This window comes from Vombatus ursinus, unplaced genomic scaffold, assembly GCF_900497805.2.
Source record: "Vombatus ursinus unplaced genomic scaffold, bare-nosed wombat genome assembly UNPS02009062.1, whole genome shotgun sequence".
Taxonomy (NCBI): Eukaryota; Metazoa; Chordata; class Mammalia; order Diprotodontia; family Vombatidae; genus Vombatus; species Vombatus ursinus.
The window spans coordinates 11,841,851-11,850,514 of NW_020948840.1; the positions used below are offsets into that span (position 1 = coordinate 11,841,851).

Genomic DNA, 8,664 nt, shown 5'->3' on the forward strand with positions numbered 1-8,664 from the left:
GCCCAGGGTCACACAGCTTGTAAGTGTCAAGTGTCTAAGGCTGGCTTTGAACTCAGGTCCTTGTGACTCCAGGGCTGGTGCTCTAAGGCAACTCCACTTGTGATCAGTTCTGATTGTTGAGGACTTTCTTTTTTCTTGTGTCAAGCTGAGAGTTACTTCTCTGTAACATTTACCAATCCTATTTACTTTTCCTAGTTTATAGCGTCTCTTACATCAATGCTTACCTATTATCTGCACCTTTATCTAGGTTCTCATCAGCATAATTTGACAATTGTGCCAACCTCCCAACTACTCTTGTTACTTACAAACTTATCATTCCAATTCATTCTGCACACTGCTACTATGCTGGCCAACATTAGGGTTAGCATATACATTTATGTCTAAATTAATCTTTCTGAAATTCTATTCTAATCTGATCACTTCTCTGCCTATAGAAAAAGGTCCAAACTGTTGAACCTGGCAATCTAGGACCTTCCCAATTTGATCCCAATCGATATCCCTAACTTCATTTTTCACTATGACTTCACATGCAATCCATTCCATTCAAATTGAACTATTTCTGGTCCCCAGGATTCACCACGTGCACTCCTGCCTTTGTTCACCAAGTCCACCTGCCTAGAAACGACAACTCAACCTTCTTAGCTTTTTGTAACTTCTACCTATCCTCCACTATGCATTGGTTCCCTAATCACACCACCTCACAATGACCTCTCCTTCTACTGAACATTCTATAGCACATATTATCTGTAACACTCTCTAAGAATTTAGTACAACCATAAACTGGGCATGTTCTCTGGCTCAGCACTGAAAGACTTACACTTTAGGATGACTCGACAGTTCCATACTGGACCCTGTGACTATGAGGCTGTATTGAAAATTGGTGACTGAACCAGGAAAAGCCACCCACTCAGCAAGTTATAAAAAGGAAGGGAGAAAGCCACCACCTCTTCTTTTGTATCTCCTCTGAGCATCAACATGGCATGGAGTTGATACTGAGCTCTCAAAAGCTAAGCCAATGGAGGCAAGCTCTGGCAGGTCCTTGTAGGTTGAAAAAACTCTGAGTCCAAGACCAGCAATGGACTATTTGTTGTCTAAGGATCAGCCACATTAAATTGAGAGAGATTAAACTAAGAGAAATCACCAGGATGGATGCAAGGTGATCCTTTTAAAAAAAAAAAAGAAATCACAGCATTAGAATGTGAGTTCTTAGAGGGAAATCACTGCATTTTCGTGTCCTTAACACTTAACACAGTGTCTAGTAATATTAAATGCTTAATAAATCTTTGTTGGCCAACTGACTGACAGCTGTACTTGGAACATTGGCCACTAAGAGTCGTGGAAGCATCACAATTTGTCTTGGAGGAATGGAATGACTACTCCAAGGGAGTTACACATCCTTCAGTCCGGATCTGTATCTTGCCACTGGACCCAGATGGCTCCAGAGGAGAGAGTGAGGCTGGTGACTTTTCATAGCCCTACCTGACTTAAATGTAATTCACTTTCAAGTCATGACATTCCCAATGTTGTGGTACTTTTCAAGAACAAAGGACAAACAACAGAACAGACCTCAACAGAAGAATGACAGATGAAGATTAGCTCTTTCCCACCTAGATGAAAAATTCATTGAGGCCAGGAACTATGTTTTTTTTTTCTCCTTGTATCCCCAGGGCCAGAATGTTTGGTGATTCAAATTCCACATTTATTAAAGACCTATTTACTAGGCACTGGGGGACAAAAAAGGTGTTAAGACATGCCCTTACCAGCAAACATAACTTAAGTGAATGTAAAGACTATTGAACTATAGTGCCTGTGGAGACAGTGTGGTATGGTGAGAGGAACACTAGACTTGGGAGTCAGAAGACTTAGATTTGAATCTCCTCCTTGCCACTGATTAAGTGATCCTAAGCAAGTCATAGAACTTCTCAAGGCCACAGTTTTCAAATAAGGTCTCTCCTATTTCTTACATTCTGCAATTCTGTGATATGGTCTAGGGTCATCTAACACTACCACCACCCTGAATCAGGCCCCCCTCTCCTCATGCCTAGACTATTGCAATAACCTGCTGCATGGCTCCCTGCCTCAAGTCCCTCCCTACTCCAGTCTATCCTCTGCTCATGTGTCAAATTAATCTTTCTGAAGTATGAGTTTAATCATGTCATCCCAACAATCAATTAAAGCCAGTGGCTCCGTGGCACAGTGGCTGATGCATGGTAGATACTTAATGAATGTCCCCTCCCTTACCTTGGCTTTTAAAACACTCTATACCTGGACTTAGACACTGACTAGCTATGTGACCCTGAGCAAGTCACTTAATCCTGTTGGCCTCAGTTCCTCATCTGTAAAATAAGATGAAGAAGGAAATGACAAACCACTCCAGTATCTTTGCCAAGAAAACCTCAAATGGGGTCACAAAGAGTTGGACACAACTGAAACAACTTAACAACAACAACAAAATACCTGGCGCCTTCCTACCTTTCCATTCTTCTTGATTCTTATACTCCCTGCATCCCCATATACCTCTGCAATCCAGTGACACTGGCCTCCTTTCATTTTCTCACATTAGACACTCCATCTCCCTCTTCTAAGCTTTTTTCCTTGTTATTTCCTATGCCTGTAACTCTCTCCCTCTTCATCTCTGCTTTCTAACTTCCCTGGTTTCCTTCAAGTCTTAACTAAAATCCCACCCTCTACAGGAAGCCTTTTCTAATCTCCCTAACTGTAGTGTATTCCTTCTGTTGATTATTTCAAATTAACCTTTATATAGCTTGTTTGTACATAATTGTTTACACGTTGTTGCCCACCTCACCCCCCTTTATTAGAGTGTAGAGTCCTGGAGAGCAAGGAAGATCTTTTACCTTTCTTTGTAGCCCCAGGGCTTAGCACAGTGTCTGGCACATAGTAGGTGATAAATCAATGTCATTGACTATCTCTGGCAGCATAAAGAAAAAAAAACTTCACTATTTACACCAATCAATTCCCATGAAACTTTTCTATAACACTTATGAATTTGCAAATCCATTCAGAAATATCTAGGGTTGTCCAGAAAGCTGGTGGTAAAAGACTATTGAACAATATTGACTACAAAAGGTATTCTTAGAATAAATGTATTAAATGATATACTTTTATTCATAATTTCAACCATTTTGACCACATTAAATCATTGCTCTTACCCTATAGAGAGCACATCAAACAAGAGAATAGTTTTGAACATCAGTGTAATATGCATAAATATTATAGAAATAAGTACCATTGCAAGCAAAAGTCTACAACATTTGAGTCAGTGTGCTATGATGATAAGTCACATTATTTCAGAGCTCATTCTCTGGAAGTAAGAAAATCAACTCCAAATTACTCTTGGCTCTGAGGTAGCATAATAATGTCTTGTTTTGTTTTTCCAGAAATACTAAAATATCACATGCCTTATTTCTTTAGACCCATTGTTTGCCAGTTAATTTCATTTTCTTCCACATTTTGTACTAAGAAATATCCTTACCCTCCCTAATAAAGTAAAATGTCCAAAATTTGCCACAACTTCTATGGAAATGGCTATGGTGGTCTAGGAAAAAAAGTATTCTTACTTTGTCTTTGGAAATAAAATTGTCATAAAATTAAAAGCTACTAAGAAACTAGAAGTTCTCCTGAAAATATCATGCATACACTTATCTGCTAACACAATATATCCCCACCTTCACCCCCAAGGAGAATATAAGTTCCTTGAGAGCAGATTGTTACTCTTTTTATCTTTGTATCCCAATAACCTAGGATACTGCTTTGTATGTATTAGACACTTAATAAATTTCAGAAGCTTTCCCACTAAGATTAAGCACAAAGTAAAATATCTCCATTGGTTGAGGCTATTTTAGAAAGAATCCTTGAAGTTTTTGCTATCTATAGCACTAAGATAAGAAAAAGAAATTGAGGGAATAAACATAAGTAAAGATGCAAAAATATATCTTCTAACTCTATAATGGCTTACTTAGAGAACCCCAGAGGTTCAATGATAAAATTAATCAAAACAATAGCTTCAGGAGAGTAACAGGATACAAAATAATTACAACAGAAATCATAGGCTTTTCCTTATATTATTAATAAAATCCGGGAGGAAGAGATAGAAAGAAAAGTGCCATTTCAAATAACTGCAAAATGCACAAAATACGTGAGTGCGAACCTATCAGAACACACATAAGACATACACAAATATTACAAAATGCTCTCTCCAGAAATAAAGGAAGACAAATGATTTTTTTTTCAAGCCAGGGAAAGAAGTATGCATAGGGAATGAGCTGAGGCAGGGACAGAGGCAGTAGCAGTCAATCCCATGCATTTGAAGCAGGCTGGCTCAGCCCTGCTTTGTGTCTCCTTAGACTTCCAACTTGGCTATCTTCGGTGCAACAGATTCTAAACATACTAGTCTCATACCAGAATAAGCCAAAAAGAACAACATGCATATACTTCCTTCTCCTCTTCCTTACAGTTATCCAGCAGTAAGACTACAAGAAGCTACTACGCCCTTATTCCTTTGATAGTCACTGGTAGTAACATTAATCAAGTTACTCCAGAAGAACCACTGTGAATATTATCAGTAGCAGATGCAATATATGGAGCATCATGTAAACAAATGTACTTGTTTAATATTGAGGAATGTCTAAAGAATCTGGGAAGGTCCCTTTGAGTTTTCCAAGTACTTGTGGGTAGTGTCTACTGTTCTTGAATTGAATCCACTCTTTCTCCACCTTTCTTCTTCTTCCAAAATATGTTCTTTCATTGGAATCACATTTATGGTTCAAATTTCAACAATTGTCACATTTCATTATCTCCTTCTGGAGAGTGTTTGGCATAATTTTTCATATGCTTTTTTAAAAAGTCTGGTTTCCCTTTATCTCCAGATGAGTATATGAGAAGGGAAAAGGTAACATCATTATATGTTTAGTAATCTACATGTGTATTTAATATTTCATGAAATTTAAATTGCACAGAGTACTTTTGCCAACCAAAACAGCCCATACTTGCTCATTTATATGCATCTATTATATAGTCATCTGGGCTCTTATTTATCCAAATAATAATTAGAAAGCTTTAAAATTCAGTAGAGAAAGAGACAAATTTGTGGAAGAACTACTTCAGGAAAAAAACACATTAAATGAGTCAGAGTATCTACTCTAGCACTGGAATCTAAGAGAGGAAAAATTTATACAGACAAAGTTATCTTAGTTAAGGTATCTGGCAAACAATATCTGTTCATTTTGAAATCTGTGATTAGAATTGAAGTAGACAGAACTGAAGTCATTTCTAAGTCACCTCAATGATTCATACAAGGCAATGTCCAGTAATAAGAGACTGATTTCCGAGCTCATGCGTTTTCTGTGATCAGGCTCCATAATGCATGCAAAGGTATGAAAAAATAGAGATAACCTTTACCTTAATCTGAAGACATGCGGTCATTCGGTGTTCTCCCTCAATTTCCCTGCAGTTTTCTTCAGCTCAAGGTTCCTTCTGAGATGTTTAAATACTTAGAAACTCTTATTCTCTTGCTTTGATTATTCTTATCACCTCCTTTATCCAAATCCCGTTAAGAAATGGGCAAAGAAAAAATGCAATTTGTTTACTCCAAGTCAGTACAGTAAAGCTGCTAGCTTTTAAGCTCAATGTATTAAAGATTGTTTGGTTAAATGGCCAGCACACTTCCTCCTATTCTTTCTTAACTTAGTTTTCCTGCCTCCAGTGGAGTGTTTTCCTTCCCTAGGATATAAATAGGCCTGTTATAACCCAGTATGGAGGAAAGAAGAAGGCAGGAAATGAATTTGAATTAAAAAGAAAGATCTTAGGTCTTTTAAAAATGGATTACAGAATAAACTTAGGACTTTAATTGAATAATAAGCTTAATCATTTTCCTTTAAAAATTCAGCTGCAAATACATGCATTTCAACCCAATTTTTACTTTACTTATAATAAATAGCAGCCACTTCTCTATAATTTCCAATAAACAAAGTTTGGTGTTCACATCGAGCAAAGTCTACTATCCAGATGACATTAGATTCTTTATGGGAGATGTATAGAAATTAATTAATAGAAAATAATTTTAGCCCTGATTCCTTTTACTCTGACTCAGGTAAATAGCCTTCTGAGGTAAAGTTTGATAAAAGCAAGTTTTCATAAGCCAAGATGGGAAGATATTTTAAATAGACTTTTTAAACATGTTTGAGTTTTACATTAAAGTGAAAGCACCTACATAAGAGTGAGTTAAATAATCAAGAGTTTCAGGATAACATTTTGTTTGTTTGTTTCCAGGAAGCAAGGGAAGGAAAAGTCACCTTTAGGAACAGTGCTATGAATGACATGTATTTTGTATCCAAAAAAAAAGTGAAATAAATATAATCTGTTATTATAATAATCTTATGGGATCAAAAAGTCTGTATACCTATATACCTATAATGTAAGGAGGAGGAGCAAGAGAAGAAAGAAAAGAGGAGGAGGGGAAAAGGAAGAAAGGCACAGGAGAAGAAAGAGGGGGCAAAGGAGAAGAAGAACTGTTGTGTTAAGAGTAATAGTAATAATTGTCCATCCACTTTTGGGAAGTCATTAGAGTATAGGGGGAAATAATGTATTCATCTGAAATGAAAGAAACCTAGTGAGGATGAGATACTGGTGTCTTTTAAAGAAGCCTCAAAATATCTGGTTAGATCTAGGGATCTAGAATACATCAAGGCTCAAATGGTTCTGTGGTCTCATTTATGTGGATACCCTTCCACTGATTCAGATCATAATCTACCCATATCTGCTCATGAAGACATGACTCTTGTCCATGTTCTCCCAGAAATCCAATCAATAAGCTCCTTGAGTATGTGGATGGTTTTGTTTTTGTTTTCTTAGCACAATACTTGGAACAAAGTAGGTTCTTAATAAATACTTCCTAACATAAGTAGGCTTTTCTCAAGTTCTCTTGGCATTGCATAACTACCATATGGGATGCCTATAAATTATTACTCACTTTCCCTATGTGACTCCTTTTTTTTCCATGAGTCCATGACACTTTAATACAGATTGAAGAAACTGAGCATGTTTAGCCTGGAGAAGAAAATACTCAGGAAGGATATGATAGTTGTTTTCAAGTATCTAAAGGGCTGTCATCTAGAGGAGGGATTAGACTAATTCTGTTTGGTACTAGAAGGCAAAACGAGGGACAATAAGTGGAAGTTGCAAAGGGGAAAATTGAGGCTTGATGTCTGGAAAAGCTTCCCAACAGAGCTGTGCAAACATGAAATGGACTGCTTCTGGAGGTAATGGGTTCCCCCTCCTTTGAGACCTTCAAGCAGAAGCTAAAGGACTACTTCTAAGGTGTTTTATAATGATTATTCTCTTCAGGCATGGATTGGACTAGATGGGCCCTGAGTTTCTGACCTACTTTCAAATTTTTTGATTCTCTGAGACTAAAAAATACTCCACAACTTATTGTTGTGTGTCATCACTGGTAAAATATTAATGTTAAAAAGCTGGACTTTCATTTCAAAAATAAGTTTGGGGGAAATTCAAATAACTCTGCAATTTCCTAAAGGCAACCAACCCTCCCTCCTCCTCTTCAGTTCAGGTCCTTCTCAGATATAAAGATGGTGATGATAAATGAGTGGGCCCAAAACTAACTTTTTGAAATCTATTTGCACACCCTACATAAGCTTGAGTCAGACTACAGTATGCAATACTGAAATGCATTACTGCAATGCAATACTTAAAATGCAACACTGAAAAAAAGCTAAATCCTAGATCATTAAGATGAAAATGAAAAGTATAATACTTTGGTTTAATCATTGGATTTATATGTTTATGGAATCTCAGAGTTAGAAGTGAGTCCAGTAATCTTGTAGTCTAATCTGTATCTGAACAAGAATCCTCTCTGCAATATTCCTTCCAGGGTTTTCTTCCATACTTGATTCTGAGTCCTTTCTTTCACTCTTTGGAGGGAGAGACTAAGAGGGAATGAACCTGATCTATGATTTCATCTATGTAGTTGTAACTCGCTGACTGAAAACTTTCTCTACTGATACAAGTCAGCAAGTCATAATCATAGAGTTGCATTGAAAGATTAAGTGAATTTCCCAGGGTCCCAGTGCTAATACGTGTTAGAGGCATGACTTGAACCCAAAGTCAGTACTCTCTCCACAAGGCCACAATGATGATGGACTCATTCAGTTTGTTCATACCCCTGACTTGTTTGTAATGGCAATACTAGTTGAACAATTAACACAGCTGGATCAAGATGAGGGAATAGCAAAATCCATAGTAGGATAAGCACAATAGATGTAGATTTTGACTTCTTTGTAGGAGCAGAAGGAAATCCAATAATCAGGACATGATAACTCCAAGTCGATTCTAAGTCCTGCCAAAGTCCAGGAGCAAAGTCTGACTCTACTAAGATTGGCTTTAGTCTACATTTTAAGGCTGTCACTTCCCCAAGCACCTAAAGTAAAACAAGCAACATTTTTTGAACTAGGTTTAAGGAAGGGGAAAAAAGGCTTCAGACTCTCAGATTTAAAAAAAAATACAAAAAAGTTTTTTCAGTCCTTCTAAGCCTGCACTCTGATGTGACCACGCAGAACAAAAAGGAAATTCTCTTTAATATTTTGGTAAATTCTGACGTCTGAAACATGAAAATATTTATCAGACCATTTC

General features: G+C 37.1%; 1 protein-coding gene across 2 annotated transcripts in view; it reads right to left on the bottom strand.

Moving 5' to 3' along the window:
• The window catches only part of RASGRP3 (RAS guanyl releasing protein 3), a 156,182-nt gene extending 150,504 nt beyond the window's left edge, over positions 1-5,678 (bottom strand). For both annotated transcript variants that reach the window (XM_027850449.1, XM_027850445.1), the window contains exon 1: positions 5,419-5,678. The gene's annotated coding sequence lies outside the window, so the exon portion shown is untranslated. The remainder of the gene's footprint in view (positions 1-5,418) is intronic.
• Positions 5,679-8,664: the final 2,986 nt, after the last annotated feature.